The sequence below is a fragment of the Notechis scutatus genome, chromosome 2 (genome assembly GCF_049901735.1).
Source record: "Notechis scutatus isolate UNSWTSFEM ecotype Mainland chromosome 2, rNotScu1.2, whole genome shotgun sequence".
NCBI classification, from domain to species: Eukaryota; Metazoa; Chordata; class Lepidosauria; order Squamata; family Elapidae; genus Notechis; species Notechis scutatus.
The window spans coordinates 176,387,277-176,407,294 of NC_142010.1; the positions used below are offsets into that span (position 1 = coordinate 176,387,277).

At 35.6% G+C, this 20,018-nt stretch overlaps 1 protein-coding gene across 8 annotated transcripts in view; it reads right to left on the reverse strand.

Moving 5' to 3' along the window:
- The window catches only part of NRG1 (neuregulin 1), a 154,715-nt gene that overhangs the window by 118,368 nt on the left and 16,329 nt on the right, over positions 1-20,018 (reverse strand). The gene's annotated exons all lie outside the window — the stretch shown is intronic.

Here is a 20,018-nt window from a genome sequence, read left to right on the forward strand (position 1 = left end):
CATTTGTAGTTTGCAGAAACTCAGAAATGGACACTGAGATTCTGTTGTTCCTGGATCTCCAGGCTGGAAGCGGAATTCGAGACGATTTTCACTTATTCTACAATAGATTATAGTATAATCACTAAAAGCACACACCATTGTTAGAAAAGTTGTTGCTTCACGATCCTTCAGATCATGCTCTAATATAGAGCCAAGCTCCAATAAAGCCAAGTTGTGTCAGTACAATAAAATTTGTTCTTCAAAAAGAGTCTGTCTCTGTCAATAATAGGCCTGTTTTATTTACGCTGTTCTCCAGTTCTGAAACTTAGCGGAATATCTTTCAAGATCTAGTTTCTCCTTTCAAAGAGGGAACACTTTATACATTACATTTTGTAATAAAATAAACACAGGCTTTGATTACAGATGTTTCCATGACATAAAAAGCCAAGCTGGAATACCAGCCCAATTGCCTCTCTCCCCCTGACCTAAGTTGCATAACTTGTTTACGACTTATTGTGCAGGGTGAATGCAGTGCATTGGCAGATTTCAATGAAAAGCAGGAAGGATGTTTATGGGTTTACTTCATTTTCTTTTAGGAAAGTCTTGAATGGAAATCTCCAAATCTTTCTACTTGCCAAAGAGGGAAATCCATATATAAAAGAGACACATCAGCTGCCAGACTATGTGAAGAGGTGAGGTGTTGTTCAAGTAAATAGCACACTCCTTGGGATCCAGTAGGCCAGGGGTGTCACATTGTCATCACATGACATACTGTAACTTTTCCCTCCTTTGCTAAACTGGGGGTGGACATGGCCAGCACGTGATGCATCTAGCAAGTTTGACACCCCTGCAGTAGGCCATGTGCGCTGTGTGATACATAGCAAACACAATGTTTTCCTCCATTTGGAAATGGGGAAAAAGGCCTTTTTTTTTTGTTCTAAATTTCCATTCTAATGTTTTCAGCTTCATTTTTAACAGTTCAGCTATTTAAATATATTCCAATAAATGTAATGTTGACTCTACCAAGACTCAAGAGAATTCAAACCAAGGTTGTTTGATATTTTGGCTGTTAAATATCAATTAATATCTTATGGCACAGTTGATTTTTTTAAAAAGATCAAGGTAATTAGTCAGTGTGATGAGGAAATCATAGGAAAGTTTCTTCCCCGGATTTTAGAAAAATACAGCTGTTATAATTGATGTAAAGTCAAATTTATTATTATGCACTGTATATTTATTTGTAAGAATAGTATTTATCTTGTCTGCAGTCAAGATCTTTAAAAATAAAATTCTGTTATTTTCACAGGAGATGAGCAAAAGTCATGCCTGAATTAATATGAAGAAATGGCAAAAGAAAAAATTAATGAAGAAACAGCAAGAGCAAAAGAAAAAAATCCTTTTAAAGATCATCAAGGTGTTATACTCTAAACAGACTGGATTACATATTGTAATTCTATTGTCTGAAATTTCATTGAATTACTACAAAATTACATGCTCAATATCGGGAAACAGAAAGAAATCCAAGTATATCTTGAAAGGTTTTACTTCCTTAACATGATTGCTTAGTGGTCCTTTTTAAATGAGATTAATTTTTTAAAAAAATGGTTAACTAAGAAAAACTAAGAACATGGATTCTGTAGAAATCAACCTATAGATTCTGCAAATCATTGCACAATTTTTGCTTTATCGGTATCATTAACTGACCTTGTAGTAATTAGCTTACTGTCAGCAGGTTGGCTGCTTTTCAAAGAAAAAAGCCAATTTCTTGTTAAAAGGAAAAGCATGGAATAAATGATATTCAAAAGTACAAAGGAAGCTGAATGATGGAGGCCAAACATAGCACTACAAAAACAAACTTAATTTGGGAATAAATCCCACTGACTCCAGGAAAAAAAAACCCTAAAGGATAAAGATATAAATGACTAAGTTGCTCAAAATTTATCATGAATGTTTTCTAATTATATAAATTAGATATAAACATCTTGTGAAGGACACATCTGTAGCAGAATCTATTGAATACTAACCCCCCAAAAGAGCTGTTTTATTGAATTTACCGCCAAGTAAGTTTCAGAGGTGGTATTCAGCAGGTTCTGACCAGTTCTGGAGAACCGGTAGCGGAAATTTTAAGTAGTTCAGAGAACCAACAAATACCACCTCTGACTGGAGATTTTACAGGATCCTTTCCCTGCCACGCCCACCAAGCCACGCTCACAGAACCAATAATAATTTTTTTTTTTGAATCCCATCACTGGTAAGTTTGTATTGAGCCTTAATATTTTTTCAATAAAATACAGCTTTAGCTTTTTTCAATATAGGCAATCTATTTCTATAAGAAGCTTTTTTTGCAGCAAACACTGTAGAGAACCACCAAAAAATTATCTTGAAGAAGGTACACCGTGAAGCAAAACAGGCATTCAAATAGGGATGTTAGCCCTTTGAAGTACAGCTGACTCCATAAGAAAATTTGTAACTTACATTATCGATATAGCCAGGGGTGGGCTGCTAGGGGTTCGCAGGAGTTCAGGAGAGCCCCTAGCTAAGATTCTGTGCAGTTTGGAGAACCCTCAAATCCTACTCCTGGCTGGCCCCACCCACCCCACCCCGCTCCTCCCAGGAATCCCCACGTGGCTCAATTTGGATGCAGGTAAGTGCAGGGCATGTGCGGGGGCTCAGGAAGGGTGAAAAACAGACCTGCCAGAAGTTCAGGAAGGCTGGAAATGGATCCGTTTCCAGCTTCCGGAGAGTCTCTGGAGCCCGGGGAGGCCATTTTTGCTCTCCTGGAGGCTCGAGGAAAGCCTCCAGAGCCTGGGGAGGGCAAAAACACCCCTCCCGCCATGGTGCAGGAGGCCAACTAGGCCACGCCCACCATGGCTATACCCATCCAGCAACCAGAGAACCCGTTGCTAAAATTTTTGAAGTCCACTCCTAGATATAGCGCATAGTAACATAATTTGAAAGCCCACAGCACTTTCTCTTCCCTTCTGATGCCACAGAGAGCCAAGATGGGGCAATGTTTATATATCATTCTAGCACCTTTTTACTTGCTCAAATCAAAATTTTTGGCCAGAAAATGCTACAATAGAAATATATATAGCTATACTTATAAAACTAAAAAAATAGATATAAAATACAATACAATTATACAAAACAAAGTAATACTAATACAGGTAGCAGTGGCAATCACCAAAATTTTGACTATTCTTCAGTCGTAAGCAGGACAGATAGTGGTTAAAAAAAATTCCAGGCAACCTGGAAAGAGCCACAGAGTCCTGGTAGGATAGAAGGGGGAGAATAGCATTGTGCTCTCTGCTAGGTTAATTCTTCCTTTCACAGGCATATGTCAGGTTTAGCTAGCTGTCTCGGCTACAGTCCTTCCCGAAATCATCTCTGTTGTTTATAAATGTTTATATTCTCTCATAAAACAGATTGTCCCTAAGTTATATTGCATTTTAATATTTCTGTTTTCTGTTTTCTATTTTCTTTGAGCCTTTGAACTAGGAAAGGAATGATGAAACTAAGCATTTTTGAAATTAAACAATTTCTTCACGGAAGCTTTTGTTGCATAATATTGCATGATGGTCTCTGTTAATTAAGTACCACAAATTGATGTGGCTGGATAATGTGCTTTCGGGCTACCACTGGATTGTAAACTATGTGTTCGTCTATTTCTACCTACCTACCTACCTAAAAACATACAGTACAGTATCCTAGCTTCTACTTAGGTAGTAAGTTTGCAATATTCTGCAAAAACTGGCATCAAACACAGAGTTTATAAGAATGTACTTTACACAATTGACAAAACAGTAACATAGAATGTTGATTTATTTTCATAAGGATTTTGCACTCATGCATATCATCAAGATAATCTTTTATCTTATTCTATATGAGTTTCTTAATGGGATAAATTTGCAATATAATATTTCCTAAACTGTTATTATCAACCCTCCACAAATTAATATGAAGATGCTCAAACATTCTTTCTTACACGTTACATGCTTTCCTTCTTGTGAAATTTCCCTATTGCTTAAGAAAGTAATTTGATTGAAGTTTTTAAAAATTATTATTTTTCATCAGATGTTGAAAACGATATTCACAGAAAAAGGGAGGCCTTACGTTCAGGCTAATGTCCCAAAGTTGAATTTAGAAGACATGCTTCCAGTATTAGCAGAAGTACATTTAAAAGATGGAGCAGAGTTGCAATTTATGCTAACTTTAATGGACAAGGACAAATAATTCAATAGATTATGGATTATGTTAAATATTCATATATATATTTGGAGAATCAATAATTTGAAGTAATTGATTTGATAATGGAAATGGCAAATTGTTATAGATTTCCTGTGTTGTTTCTCCTTCGGTTATTTACAGAACTTATCAAGTGTACAATTGCCTTGTTTTTTTAAAAACAACAACCATAATGTGATTTGATTTTGGCTTAATGTTATATGAATCCTCTTCCAGTAGACATTAACTCCAGGCTTGGGACCAAAGATAGGTTTTAAGGGCTTTGGGAATGCCAGAAAAGAGGGTGCTGTTTGTATCGCTGGGGGAAATGAAGTTTCAGAGGCTGCAACAGAGAAAGCATACTTCCCTGGACCCACAAGTTGATAATGTTTAATAGAAAGGACTTGGAGCATATTCATTCTGCCCAAGTATAATGGGTAGGCCAAAACAATGGATGAAACCAAGTCCCACAGGTTACCTGGTCCTATGCCACAAAGAACCTAAAGGTAACAATTAGCACATTGAATTGTACCTGTAAGTCAGGAGTCCCCAAACTTGGCAACTTTAAGACTTGTGGACTTCAACTCCCAGAATTCCTCAGCCAGCTATGCCAGTCCACAAGTCTTAAAGTTGCCAAGTTTGGAGACCTCTGCTGTAAGTTCATCTCATTTAGCACACATCAGAGATCATCTATCTATCTATCTATCTATCTATCTATCTATCTATCTATCTATCTATCTATCTATCTATCTATCTATCTATCTATCTATCTATCTATCTATCTATCTATCTATCCCTGCCTGCCTGCCTGCCTGCCTACCTACCTACCTACCTACCTACCTACCTACCTACCATCTATCACATTTATGCCCATCTCATAAGAAGGATAGCGTATAATGATCAACTTAGTAGTTCAGAACACTAAAAAGTGATAATAGATAGCCCATTGAGTTCTATCCATATATGAACTATAAAAGTTATCATCAGAATTAGGCTCACAAGTCAAAAGTCCTTGAATTTATCATGTCCCTGTCACATGGTGACTCACTTAACAATCATGGGTTACCTAATTCCAGGCTCAGTTATGATCATTAAGTCCAGAACTATCTGTAGTTGTACTTCTTTGCCAGAATTTTCACACGGTTGATGCAAACAAACACTGTATGGAAAATGCTTCTTTCCCATTTCTTGCTTCTGAAGAAAACCATACAGTTTTGTATTACCTCATAATTAATATATATTCTGGCAACACTTTTCTAGATGAGATCCAATGTTCTCCCTTAGCTTGCTAATACACGTTACACATGACATATAGAAGGAAAATTGTCAACAGTACAATGGAACAGCAATTGATTAAATTAAAATAAATACCTTGTTAAAATGAGTATGGTGACTATTTCTCTGACAGTAATAGATGCTAACACAAATACTCTAGCACTATTAACTTAATTAGCAGCAGTGAACTATGAAAACATTGTGTTGTGGTTTTTTTTGCTACGCCTCATTTAAGAAATTTCATCTTGGAGTATGCTTCTGAAAATCGTAAAATACAATACACAACCTTTTTACTCTCAGTCTGAAACTACTATTAATGTTGCTTTTTTCAAAATCAGGAACCTAATTTTTATCTCAATTCAACATAATTTAATCCATTTTCTCCCGAGGCAACGGGTTATGAATATTTTATAAAGTACATTATATATGTAGCAATCATCCCAAATAGCTCTAAATTTATTCTGTTTTTTATGTATTTATTTCACCATCAGAAATCAGTGTTTTTACTTTCCCAGATGTTTTTAAGGTTCCTTTACATTTTATTGCCAGTTATCTACTTGCAGTATTTAATCACTCTGAGTTTATTTAAGAGTACTCTGCTTTGTACAGTAGCCTAACTATAGTGCATGAATCCAATTGTATTGGGATGCCTTTTGGAAATGCTTAGGATAGAAATGGCTCGTTGTAATTACTTAACACAATTCTTAATGAAGATATGTGAATAATGAGATCAAGAGGCAGCTGACACATTTTATTTCAATATTTCCCTCTCTGAGAGAAGTGGTTTTGTAGCGGGCGGACTTACTAAAATGCCTTTGCATGCTTTCGAGTTGATATACAGTGGTGTGAGATTCTTGTGACAGTCAACTTAGGCTGTCATCATGATCTGGATAGACTGCAGTACACCTTATGACTGCCTTTACAAATTGCAGATGGTTTGAAATGTATTAGCTGCATAAAAAACAGTGAGCTCTGTTCCAGACCCTGCATTAACTGTCATTAAGTTTCTGGATGCAAGTTAAAAGCGCCGGTTTGGACTTGTAAGTCCTACGTAGTTTGGCGCTGCTGTACCTTTGGAATGTTCTCCTTCAGCTGGAATTGACAACCCTAATACAAACGTCTTGAAGAAAAATTGACTATAATCCTCATTAATGGATATTAGGTGGACTAAGGACAGGAGGAGTCATTTTCTGAGTTGTCTTAGTTACAAATTTTCACAGTTTCAGTCACAAATTTGACTTCCGTGGACCTTACTTCATATTTAAGTGGTCACTAGAGGGAGCGTGCATAAGTGCACTAACATGCCTATCGTCCCTGTCATTGTATTTTTATTCTCTTATTCTTGTTTTTGTTTGACAAATTCCAATAAATAAATAAATGTCATGCTTCATATGCATACATATCTACATACATATGTAAGCAACAAACAAAAGTATATTAAGTATTTTATTTAACGTATTATTGTATATGTTTTATGTGTGCACTGCCAAGAGTCATGTGATTATGGTGGGGGGGGGGGGAATCAATGAAAATTTTTTTTACCTATGTTTTATTGCACTCCTGCAAATAATTTTGCACAAATGCTCAGGATATAAATGGAAATCAAAAGTTTCCAATTTAAAATTATTATGAAGGAAAATATTTTACTTCTTGTCATTAAACAAAATGCTATCATTCTAGAAGCAGGAGATTTTATATGTCCCTGCATACATGCAACACACTTTTTCTCTACAATCCTCGAACTGTTCATACATTTTGCTTAAGTTGTTCAATTACCTATCATATATTAGCTACATATTTCTTAGCTGCCTAGTACTTTTGTTTTAGTAGTACTGCCTTAAGTCACCCACTTTGTACACCAGTTAAATTGAATAAATTTGTGCAGTTAAAAAAACTTCATTTGCAGAAGTAGGTTTCATAGCCATAACATTTCTGAAACCATAAATATACACTGGTTTCTTAATAATATTGCTATTATATGAATGGAAAATGTAGCAGAGAGTGTCTCTATGTATATTGAAGTGTTGGTAAATTTTAGTATCCTTTTTTTCTATTTGGCAGCATATCTTTGTCAGTCTGAGGCATCAGTAACCTATTTTCAAGGTACTTTCATTTATAGTTTATTCTTGTATAAAACAAATCCTTGGGATAGGTTGTAAAACTAGAGAAGAAAAGAAAAAGAAAAGATGGTTCTTAAAGAAATATAAATATTTTGGAGTAGAATGCAACTGCAAATATGCCTTTTAATGTGAACTGCTTTTAATGGGTCAATATTCTTTGATTATTATGCTAGTTTTATTATATCATATTCAAATATAGGTAGTCCTTGACTTTCAAACACAATTGCTTTCTGTTGCTAAGTGGGACAGTTGTTAAGTGAATTTTGCCCCATTTTACGACCTTTCTTGTTAAGTGAATCATTGCAGTTATTAAGTTAGTAACACGTTATTAAGTGAATCTGGTTTCCCCATTGACTTCGTTTGTCAGAAGGTCACAAATGAGGATCACACAATTGTAGGACCGTCATAAATGTGAATCAGTTGCTAAGCCTCTGAATTTTGATCATGTGACCATGGGAATGCTGTAACAGTCATAAGTGTGAAAAATGGTTATAAGTCACTTTTTTCCATGCCGTTGTAACTTCAAACGGTCACTAAATGAATTGTTATATGCCCAAGGACTACCTGCACTTAAGAGGCGTTAGAAGTATATATGCTTTCTAATAAAGAGTAACTCCTGAATTCATTTGACTTCCTAAGCACTTTGATTTCAAAATACTTTGGAAATAGCAGTTCTTCAAAATGGGGCATCTCTTATGCATGAATAAATAGTGGCTTACACAAGTTCCTAACTTGGACGTGATAATCTGTATTTTATCCTTGGATTTCTCAAAATGTCCATTTTTATCTCGATCATCTCTCGATCTATATAGATCTATACAGTTAGAAGACCTGTGGTGGTACAGTGGTTAGAATGCAATATTGAAGGCTGATTCTGCCCAGTGCCAGGAATTCGAACCTGACAGTCCTAAGGTTGACTCAGCCTTCCATCCTTCTGGGGTCAATAAAATGAAGACCCAGATTGTTTGGGGCAATATGGAGACTCTGTAAACTGCTTAGAGAAAGCTATAAAGCACTATGGAGCTTATATATGGCTATTTAATCTTCTTAATTTTAACCGTTACCTTTTTATCATTTTGTAAGCCTCCCAAAGTTGCTGCAATGATGAAATGACCAAAAATAATTTTAATAAATAAATACAGTCAATAAAATGCTTTCTCCTTTGGTCCTGCCAGACAACGTTGTTTAATTGATGGGAACCATAACATGCCTCTCCTTCAAAATCTGATTTGATAGGAGGACAATTTATAAAGTCAGTCCTGCAAACAGTCCCATGCAAATAGCCTGGTCCCATGTAATGATAGACTCTATAAGTGATCATCAGCATCTTGAGCTGAATCCAGAAGCATACTTAATGCAAACAGTGCCACTCACAGAGCACAAATCAAGGGTTGCTAATAACAGCCGGCATTGCTGTATTTTGAACCAGCTTCTTGATGTTCTTCAAGGACAACCCCATGTAGAGCATCTGACAGTAGTCCTGTGTTCACTTGAAATCTAAAGGGAATGGCTCATTTTGGAGAAAGATTGCTTTTATAAAATGTACTGAAATATTTCTTTTTAAAGAAAGCTAACTATTAATATCAAAAGGGAAATTCTTCAGCAACTAATAGCAAAGCTCTTCTCCCTTTTGCTGATTCTGTTTTTGGACTTATTTTCAAGCTTAAGTGGAACATACAGAGTAGAAACATCAGAAACATCTGGGATTTATTAGAAGAGTGCTTTCCTAGCCCACGGCATTGCACAAATCCCGGCAGGCAAGGGATCACCCTTGACCTGCCAAACAGGATTACTACAGTCAGGCAACTTCCTCGTGCTGCACAGCTGTTTTCCCTACCACCAGACAGACTACCACACTTGAGCTGGCTTCAGATGGAAACAAGAATCTTTGTTGCCATAGTCACCACCTAAAGGTTTCTTGGCTAGGTCTAAACTGATGTTGTGGTCCAGCGGAATAATTCTGGCTTCAGGATAATGGAATAGCATTCACATATTGTTATAAGCAATGCAAACTTCCCAGGGGTATTGTTTCATTTCCAGTATCTGTTCACATGTACTAATTTTTCCCTAATATGAATATTTCTCAGTCATCCATCAATTCACTCACATTTTCACACTAATTCTACTTTTTTTTTTTTTTTTGCTTATCTGTCTTTGTATTTGTATGTGTGTCGGTGCATATGTGCATGTGAAGACAACCAGTTTTTTTTGTACTTGTTAAGGTATTAGGCTAGATGCCAGGAGACTCTGAATTTTAGTCCTGCTTTAGCTTTGGGCCAGTCAGTTTCTCTCAGCCCTGGGAAGGAGGCAGTGGCAAATCACTTCTGAAAAAATCTTCAGGGACTCTGAATCAATCTCTGAGAATTCAACACAATCAAACTGAAGGGAGAATACATAGATTCATTCTTTACAAGATTTCTCTTTTCTTTAGATTCCCACACACATTTGCAATAACGTTTTTATAATTAGCCTTTCTCCTTTACATTCAGCATGTGTTCAGTTAGGTAGTCGAGACTGACTTTGGATAGAAAGAGTACAGTGAATAATGAAACCACAATTTCACCTTCTTCTATTTTTAGATGTTTAATTTTCTGGAAGCTTCCATTTTTGTGGAGGAAAATTTTGGATAATCACTGGAAGCATTGTTTTCTGGAGAAAAAAAAATTCTGGACTTTTTGGGAGGCTACCATTTCCCCCCAAATAAATTTCCTGGAGGCACTCTGCCCAGAGGAAATTTTCTATTGGTCCTGTTTTCTAGAGGAATTTTTTTCTTGGAGGTCCTGAATTTTCTATAGGAAAATCACTGGAGGCCTCCAATTATCCTAGGGGATGCTTTCTGGAGGATCCTCATTTTTCTGGAGACCTCTATCTCAGAACTAAAGATAGAAGATGAAATCATGGTTTCATTCAATGTCATGGATCTATGTCCATAGATCCAGGATTGGCAAAAGAATCCATGGCAGCTGTACCACACCACACACCTTAAGTAGCCCAAAATACTAAATATAAATATCTGGACTCATGAACCTCATCCATGTCTGCTGCACTACCTACTTTCAGTTTGATAGACAAATATACCAAATATATCAACAAATCATAAGAACACTTATGGCATTATCACTTTGAGTACTCATAGCAAAGACCATAATGCCACTGCTAGAAAATACAACATTCCTACATACACAGTCAAAATTATGGATCTGCTATGTAGATGACACTTTTGTCATATTAAAAAAAGGAACAACTAGAATAGACACATGAAACTATCAACAATGATTTTAAAAAATGATAAAAATTATCAGGGAAGAAGAAAATGAGAACATCCTTCCTGGATATCCTTATCAGCAGAAAAGACAATGATGAATTAAAAATGCAAATCTATTTAAAAAAAACAACACTAACCAGGTGCTCCATTACCAAAGTAAGAACCCAACCTCCAACAAGAGGAGCTTTGTAAGAATATTAGTCAGATGAGTACAAACATACTCCAGCAACTCAGAACACTATAAGAAGGAAACAGGAATACCTACACAACCACCTTATACAACATCTTCCAACAAAATGGATACCCAGATAACTATGAAAAACCATCTGATCGCTCAACTCCCCACAATGAACGCAAGCTATTGAAAGAACAACAATACCATGCATCAAAAACATTTCAGAAGCAACCAGCAACTTATTACAACCACAAAGCATTATTACAGCATACAAACCAAATAAAGCCCTCCGAAACATTTTAGATAAACCAAAAAAATCCAGTAGTCTAATAAGAAAAAACAGGAATTGTCTACAACCTACAGTGTAAAGACTAACAGCCACTATGTAGGACAGATAGGTAGAAGATAAGCAGCACATATCCATGAACCCCAACTAGTAGTTACAAGACACAACAAAAACTCTTTAATATCACAACCCACATAAACATACTCAAGCATTGTTTCAATTGTGAGCATCCTAAACCAAACTAAACCCAAAAATGTTAGGAAAATTTCTGGAAACTTGGCTTTCATACAAATCAGCCATCAAAAGACACTCAGAAATAAATCATATTTACACACCACGCAAAAAAGACAATAAAAAAGTGATACCAGTACAGAAACAGAAAGACATGTTTTCCAACAGTCAGATGTGCAAGGTCATACCAGCATGTCACTCCTAATAATTTTTTTGAAGTTTTTTGAAGTTTGGCTTGAGGCTCATGATTTAATTAGGATGATTGCTCGAATCTTGACACAAGATTAACATTAGCCAAACAAAAAATAATCAAAGAACTACCAAGGAGAAAATCAGATCCCCATCCAAACTGGAAGGACAAACTACTTATGTACTTATAAACCAGAGCAAAATCCACTAGTACTGATCCTTCATTCATGTATTTATTTTTTATTTTTCATATTTCTGAAGTACCCATCTCTCTCAAAGAGATGTTACCTAGATGGGTAGTAAAATATCTGTAAGCAAATAACGAAGCTTAGAGAGAACCAAGAACTCCACAGTTAAACTGTGAGATACATAAATTATCTTCTAATGGAATTATGTACTGTTTTCCTATGTAATTTTATAATCTTTTCAAAATATTGGTATTTTTCAACTTTTAGTTATTGGGTTAAGAGACAGTAACTTAATGCTATTTTAATCACTTGATAGAATGTTTAATGCTTTTAAACTTGTATTGCGATTTAATAAAGAGAAATTCATTTACCAATCAATTAAAACAGATCTTTTGAATTATGTAAAAAAGAGAAGATTCAGAAAACAAATGGAATTGATTTATCACTGGCACGTTACATTAATGTTAATTGAATAGCATTAAATCAAGCGTACAGAAACTTACTTAAATACAGTGCCAACCCTATTTTGAAAAACAAATCAATCATCTCATATTTACAATAAAATACTGTAAAATTCTTTCTGTAATATTTCTGTGAGAAAGCTGCAAAGTAAAATTATTTTCAAATAAATCTTCTTGAAATTGAAAGACCTCAGATTTTAAAAATATATAGCAAAATATTACAATAATGTAATTTTATGCTGGTCAATAGGATTTTGCAGATTTCGAAGTATATTGGCTTACCATGTATGAGCTTGTGCCCATGCAGGCAAGTTTTTTGCTTCTGTCTAAACAAGCTAAGTATAAAAGCAATTATGATTCATAACATATGCAATAAAGCAGGATTCCCACTTTAGGCAATATATAAAGCTTTTGACTCTTCATTAGATTAGCAATTATTATCTGCAAGGCAAGCCAAGGAGGAAAAGAGCTGAATGTACAAGCAAGCACATAATGAATAACAACCTAAAATTCTGGTTTATTTTTCCATACAAATGTGTACAACTGGCAGATGTTTAAAGCTCTTGACTATTATAATACTCCCTTAAATTTGTTACTAACACGCAACATTTCCTGAGAACAATAGTTACTTTCAGCCTTTATTGATAAGGATCCATCCTTTCTACCTTCTGTTTATTCCTAAATATTTAAACCTGTTTGTTGTGTGAACTCTTTATGGCAGAAACCTCAAAGTATTAGAGGTTGGTAATCAACAAAGGAAACTGCCCTCCATATCTTGACATGATTCTCTATGAGCCAGGAATGGTATTTTTCTTTTATTAGGTGTGATTGAATCAGTCACACCCAAAATAGAGGCACAGAATTACATGCTTTCAGACAAGGCCTCCATTGCATTTCTTCGTGAATCATTGCTCCAAGCTCTCAGTTATTTAAAAGTCATGATATAATCTGTAATTAACACAGAAGCAAAAGTGTGAAGATGAGCAAATCTCACTGTTACACAATCAAACTGGTTGTCTTTCAGCCTAAAAGTCAATGGTCTCTCAGTTTTGTTTTTCATTCAGAAAAACTGCTTCAGAAAAAAAACAACTGTGCTTCACAACACTGCTTTAAGCCACAGTATTTCAAATGAGAGAGGCAAGGAAAAAATAATAATGAAGATAGGTCTGTTTCTGGCAGAATTTCTCATGAGTATCTCAAATTTGTTGAGTTTCCTTTGAAAGCTAACAAATGTCATCCTTACATGATACAATGATAAATATAGAGATCAGGCAACAACACATAAAGTACTTTTTAAAAGAAATCTCCTTCCCCAAAATTTTTTGAGCAAGAATAGAGAAATCAAAATAAGTGTTGTTTTCAGTATTGATACAGATAAACACTTTACAAGTAGCCCTCAACTTACAACTATTCCTTTAGTGACCATTTGAGGTAACAAGGCCACTGAAAAAAGTGGCATATGACCAGGGGTGGGATGCTACTGGTTCTGCCTGGATCTATAAAACCGGTAGCTCTGAAGAGCAGCAGACACAGAACCGGTTCTGTGTCTGCTGCTGTTTGGCCCACCTGCCTGCCCGGGCTCTTACCTGTCCTTTATTTCCTGCTTTTTCAACCTCAGCTGCTTTGCGCAGCACAGCTGCGGTTAAAAAGGCAGGAAAAAAGGCATTTTTTCAAATGCTGCACACCCACACGCAGTGCTTATCAGCTGTCTGGGCGGCACTGCTCTAGGTGTATTACACGTGCGTAATCACTGAACCAGTAGTAATACCGATTGAATCCCACCCCTGCTTATGACTGTTTTTTTACTTAAGACTATTGCACCATCGCCTTGGTCATGTGATCAAAATTTGGATGCTTGGCAACTGACTCACATTTATGACGGTTTCAGTGTCCCCTGGGTCCACGTGATCCCCTTTTGCAATCTTCAGACAAGGTAAGTCAATGGGGAAGCCAGATTCACTTAACAACCATGTTTTTAACTTAAGAACTGTATTCATTTGATTCACTTAACAACTGCGGCAAGAAAAGTGATAAAATTGGGACAAAACTCACTTAACAATTGTCTTGCTTAGCAACAGAAATGTGGGGCTCAGTGGTGGTCATAAGTCAATGACTACTTGTATTTATTAGAAAGTAAAATAACCATTTCTTTTACTGCTTTTATCATCCCTACTATTCTTTTACTCATAGTGTTATGGAAGGTAAAATAGGCTTCTGAAGTAAATGAACAAGAGGAATTTCAATGTCTCAAGTTTTTTTCTTAAAAGGCAGAAAGAAAAGTAAAAAAAAAAAGTATTATATTTAACTGATGTTGTTTGTTCTGTTTTTGTTCCAAGTTTCCCATGAAAGCTGAAACCTTTGCTTATCATAAAGCTAGGCAATTTTAATGATGCCTGATGTCTGATTTGCGAAGGGAACACTTAATAAATTGCAGTTCGAAGGGGTGGGAATGGAAAGACAATCAGACATCTAGAACAGTGTTCCTTAAACATTTACTCTCAGGAGCCCTTCCCACTTTTAAAAATTACGAAGGACCCCAAAAGAGCTTTCGTTTGCATGTTATGTTTACTGATATTTATCTTGGTAAAAATTATAACCGATGCATTTGTTTTCACTACCATTCCTCACAATCATTTGGTGGTATTTTAATAATGTGCTATTTTTTAAAAAAAACATATACTGGCAAATAATTTTGATTTTGAGGGCCCCCAAGAAAGTCCCAGGGATCCTAGGACCACACTAAGAAATAAATTAGGACAATAAATTAAGGCATGAATTAGGATATTAGGAATTATGCTTGATTGGACACAAGTTCCCAAGTTGCTCTAATGCAGTGCCAAACCAGTGCTAAACTCTTGCAGTTAATTGACTCAGAACTTCACTGATGCTACCCAGAAAAAGCAGTGAAAAGAGATTTACTGCTTTTATTTTCCAATTATAAGTAAGCAGTTCTCCATTCAGGGAACTACTGCTTTGCCTATCTCCTACCGTAGCTGCAGGATTCTCTTCCTTTCCAGTGTTTTCCCGCTGTACCCCTGTTGCTTTCTAGTCACCCTTTCAGGAAACTTTATCGTATCACAGCATAGTACTCAATTGTCTTCTGGTTGTGGTTGTTTTGTCTTTTACACACACACACACACACACACACACACAAAGTGGTAAGCGCAAAATGAGAAAGAAGACAACATGTTGTCTTGCTGCGGTTGTTAAGAGGTTCCCATTACATAGGTGGAAGTGTAGATCCTCTCAAGTTGAGAAACAGAGGAGAGCCACAAAGTAGGACTAAAAACCTCGAAACCTGCTAGTTGTGTGGATGGAGCCTTGATTTTCTAAAACAAGTTTAAGCAGACAGAAGAGGAGTGTCTGTGTGTTAAACACCAGAAGCTAAGTTTCTGTAACACGCTTATATTCTGCAAATCAAGAAGACATCAGCTTCTAAGTAGTTTTCAATTTCTCTAATATTCATAATTTAGAAAGGGCACCAATAAAGTATAACCAACATTCCTAATACATAAATGACATATATTAAGTAATCCTTGCTTAACCATCAGTTGTTTAGCGACTGTTTGAGTTATGACAGACTCTCCAAAAACTACTTATCATCTAGTTCCAGAGTTCCAAGGGCTTCACAGCCTTCCCTGGTCCCATAACTGCATTTCCTGCCTTTGGCAACTGGCTCAACTTTTAGCTGGCAGTCACCTGGCCGTAATTGACTTTTTTTTCCTGCTAGTTTCCAGCTTTGGAGCTGATTTCCAGGAAAAAACAAACAAAACAAAAAAGATAGGTATACACGGATTCATTTCACGAGTGCCATGTTCACTCAACAGCTACTATGTTTACTTAATCGCTGCCACAAAAAAAGTTGTAAAATCAGAAGTGGTCACACTTCTGGGTGTTTTGACTTATGATCATCATGACTTGCTTTGGGAATTGCAGGCTCCATTATGGTCACAAAGGACTACCTACATATAAAATGCTTTTAACAATCTGTGGCAGGAAGAAAGCTGTTTTTTCCCCGTTGTCTAACATTTTGATTATATTCCATTTTTCTTCTGTAGGTGTTTAAGACAACTTCTGATAAGCTCATTTCATATCATGTCATTCATATAAGTGTAGCATACTTACATTAACAGATATTTTGTGAAAACTGGGCAGTTGATACTTATGACTCTGAAGTTTGAAGAGAGTTTAAATGGTTAAATCAACAACTTTGGGAAACATGATAGTTTCTGACCAAAATGTAGCAGGTTTAAGATAGAGTTTCATTTATGAAGAATACAATAGACCTTGTAGCTTTTTCATGCCTGCAAAATTAAGACAAGGCACTGTTACCATGAAATTTTCTTTATCTGATACATACATACATGCATATGTACATATATAAAAGGAAATTTTGAATCTGTCTTTATTTATATATATGAAAAGAAGAGAACATGTCTGTGACTCATACTGAATTTATTCCACACTCAAGATTGTACAAGATCAGTATCTCAGCTTCTGAGTCAGAATCTGCCTTTCTCAGGGTCCATAAGAATGCATATACTGCATGTGCAAACATGAACAAATGCAGATTGGTTGACCTTTCTAACTCTTTAAAAGTTGCCATTTCCATACTCTTCTCTAGTCAGTCAAGCATGAATAAAGCTAAGGAAGTCTGACCGTATAAAATAGGGGTCTCCAAACGTGGAAATTTTAAGATTTGTGGACTTCAACTCCCAGAATTCTTCTTCTTGCTGGCTGGGCAATTCTGGGAGTTGAAGTTCACAAGTCTTAAAGTTGCCAAGTTTGGAGACTCCTGGTATAAAACATAGTCCTTTTCTAAGGCTCAACAGCTATCTAATGAAAGCACCTGCCTCCTTGCTATCAGTTTAAATGGAAAAGCCTGGAATATGATCAGAATTAGATTGCATACATTTAACATTTTAAAAGTTTGTCTTGCAAATGTATATATGAATAATATTTACCTAACTCTGTTTAGTTCCAGATTATCTTATTGAACCATTTAATTTAACCTTGAAATTGTGTGAGTTGATTTACTATTTTGACACTGGCTTAAACAATATTTTCAGTTCTTGTTTTACAATCACTTTGGATGAAGAGGACAGACACATAAAGTTGACAAATAAATAAAATTTTTTAACCAAAGACAATAAACAAAATGTACAGCAATTAAAATTACTTTCCAGATTAACAACTACCATTAAAAACAAAACAATAACAATATGAAGTACCATGGAAATAACTAATTCAAGCAATTCTGGATTCTTTCAGACTTGAGGTTTTAACAGATAAATTATGAGGATACAAATGCCAAAAGACTACCTCTGTTTTTAAAGGTAAAACTTAGTAAAAATATTTTATTGATTATCAGCCTAGCCAAAGTAACTTATTGTGGAGTGGTAACAAACATAGGATATTTTTCCAAAAATGTACTGTGCGGATTAGAATGTGGAAAGATGGAATTTCACAGTTTATATATTCTTATGAATATATAAAAAGTTACACATAAAAGTGTGTATTTTAGTATGTTCTGCTCGTGGAGCACCCTCTGGTGGCCAAACATAGCTGCCAAACTAAGTTACACAACTTTCTTCTTGGTCGGTGTTCATATCTTTTAAACTCTGTTGTTTTGACTGGGAGATGCACAGAGTTTGAATTGCAATCCATTTTTGCCATCAGATACAAGTTAATGCTTTCAATAAGAGTTATGTGTAAATGGTGACTTACAATATTTTATGACACTGCTCACGATTAAATCTAAAAGCAGCCGCAAAGAGGATAGACTCACTCCTTCCTTTGTAGAATAACCAGTGACATCACTTGGAGATAGCATCTCTCCTTTCCATGAGACAACCTGATTCAATCACCTAAATACAACTAACTGCCCAAGGAAGCATTAGCTCATGACTTTAAAAAGAAAAAAAAGACGAGCAATTCTTACAAAACTTGGTTAAAATTTTGGAAAGTATTCTTATTAGTCATAGACAGTGAACAAAGGCAATTAAAAAGTTACGCAAATGTGTGGTCAGTTTTGCTCATTACAAAACACACATACACCAAAACAGTCGTGTTATTTATATAAAGGTAAGACATAAATATACTGGAAATTAGAGGTTGGATCCAGATTAGTCATGTTTATAGCAAATGAACTGAAATCAAGACAAACCTAGCAAGTTCAGTATGTCTATTCTAAAAATTGTCTAACACTGTATTATTTATGCATTTTATTGAAAACATCATCTATCCCAAGTTATACTTGTTTTAAGGAAGACATGGCCATAACCAAATGTTATATCTTCAACTATCACCATCAATACCATTCTTGCATTTATTTAGTTATTACAGAAAACAAGAAAGGATTTGTAAACAATATTTTATAAAGAAAAAAGATGCCTTTTTGTTTTGGTTACAAAAGGAAAAACAAATTGATCCCAATATGTGACATTGTAGGAATACTAGTTCATCTATTTAAAATATTAAAAGGAAAGGGAGGATTTAAAAACTCATATTAAAAAGATCTGTCTAATAACAAAAACACCACAGAATGCCAAAAATTAATTTTGGAAACTAAAAAGTAGGGGCGTGAATCACTATTCTGTTGTTAAATAATCCAGTAAGCATGAAAGTTCACTGTTAATATTTTCATAGCCTTTCATATAAGAAACAAAGTAGGCCTCAGTACCATACAGATAATCCTTGACTTATGACCATAATTGAACCCAGAATTACAGTTGTAAATCATGCTGGTCATTAAATGGGTCTCAATGTGATCCCACTTAATTTTACAGCCATTTTTGTGGCAATTGTTATGTGAATGGCACAGACATTAAGTGAACGTTATGGTTGTTGAACAAGTACATTGTCTGCAATGAATATTTTTTGCTGGAAATTGTAAGTAAATACTGGTTTCCAATAAAAGGCATTGTAAATTATGGTCATGTGACTATGGAATGTTGTGAATGACCGTAAATGCAGCCCAGTTGCTGAGTTCCTGAAATTGGATCATGTGACCATCGGGAGGGGAGGCCTCAGATATCAGAACTAGCCCTGGGGAGGGTCCATCATAATTTCTAATGGTTGGAAAGGGATTGGCCATAAATCAAGGGCTACCTCTATGCAATTCTCACACCTATGAAAGCATATATGATTCACAAGAGCAGGATATATTTTAGAAAGTGGAAGAAAGAAAATACGTCTATTGTGCTGGTGCCTCTCTTGTGCTGCCTGAACAACTTATATGAACTCCTGATACTTGGTTTATTTTCTTCTATAACGGAAAATGATAAAAACTATCAGCACTGTTAAGGATTGCATTCAGTCTTGTTGTTTTTGGAATGTTAATAGAACAATGTTAATAGAACAATGCTAAGAATTCATAGCATTTCCAGAACGTTCAGTGCCTTGCCACAATCACGGGTCTTCAGAATTGTACGGTGTTGGTAGGCACCTGCCATAGACACATCCTCAATAAGTGGAGTCTTTCTTCTTAAAAAGCAAAGCACTTATTGGCAAATGTGGAGGGTAATTAACGCTCATCTCTACTGCTTCATTTCTCAGTGGGTCAACTAACATGCAAAATGGGGAAGCTATCCTTCCAAGATCATACTAGGAACTCTTTGGAACAA